This window comes from Sinocyclocheilus grahami, unplaced genomic scaffold (assembly GCF_001515645.1).
Source record: "Sinocyclocheilus grahami isolate Dianchi unplaced genomic scaffold, SAMN03320097.WGS_v1.1 scaffold173.1, whole genome shotgun sequence".
NCBI lineage: Eukaryota > Metazoa > Chordata > Actinopteri > Cypriniformes > Cyprinidae > Sinocyclocheilus > Sinocyclocheilus grahami.
In genome coordinates this window covers 1,359,834-1,360,835 of record NW_015505352.1, presented here as the reverse complement: position 1 = coordinate 1,360,835, position 1,002 = coordinate 1,359,834, and the positions used below count along the sequence as shown (strand labels likewise).

The 1,002-nt window shown below is 40.3% G+C and overlaps 1 protein-coding gene across 1 annotated transcript in view; it reads right to left on the bottom strand.

The window, feature by feature from the left end:
• LOC107593581 (CD164 sialomucin-like 2 protein) overlaps positions 1 to 1,002 on the bottom strand; it is a 5,752-nt gene that overhangs the window by 3,933 nt on the left and 817 nt on the right. The window lies entirely within an intron of this gene.

Sequence of the window (1,002 nt, the reverse complement as noted above, 5' to 3'; positions counted from 1 at the left end):
TAACCACTTTAAAATGGCTTTTTGGTTGCTTTTAGTCAGAAAAATTAAAGAAAATGATATACATACAGCAAGATAATATAACTTCACTTACCTGGCCTATCACTTGAAGCAAACATCCATCCCTTCTTAAAAGTCTGTGTTAAAAGAGCTGCCTGTTGCGCCATTTAATTAAGGCGACTGCTGTAGCCTATATCCAGCTTAGGCTGTTTTCCCTAAGTTTGTATATATACTGTTTGAATGACAGCTTGGTAAATCTGTTGGCGATCAAATATTTAATATCGCTACTCATCATAAGTACTTGGTACATTATCAGTGCAGCGGCAGACGTTCAAAGTAATATACCGTAATTTACATCTCTTTGATGATTGGTTGATATCAGAAGGGAGGCTAGCCTCCCCTACGAGGTTTCTTTTCTCAACACTCCTCAGCGCTGAAAGTGAACACTCTATGGTGATTGGCTAATTTTTTTACCAACTGAGGCATGAGAGCTCAGGGCTGCGTTCAGCCCCGACAAAATGGTGCAAAACGTTTTTTAAACGGAAACGGTGGTGCATTGGAGCATCGGAGCCTCGGTATCAATCGTCCCATCACTATTTCAAGTCATGTATTTGTTTATTTGACAAGTAGTCGAGTAGAAAGCGCTATAATGTCATTTAGTCTCTGTGTTCTAAACGTGTTGTTTATTTTAGCGTGTAAAGCAGAGTGAGCATAAACCTTGTTGTATTTTAGATATGGGTCTAAAAGAGAGAGAGAGAGAGAGACTGGGTTACAGAGTTGGTTGCCTTGGCAACAGAGCATGAATAGACTAAAAGATGCTGCTTCTTGTTGAACATCTCTCTCTTCATGTCCCCTCACACTTATTTCCAGGAGGGTAGATAATGGTGTTGAATTATTTACTAAGACTGATGTCTGTGTGGACGGCAGCTTTAACTGCACGTGTTTGAATAATTCACCAGGTTGTTCCTGAGATGGCTCTCCGTAGCTAGGATCACATGTCCTTCA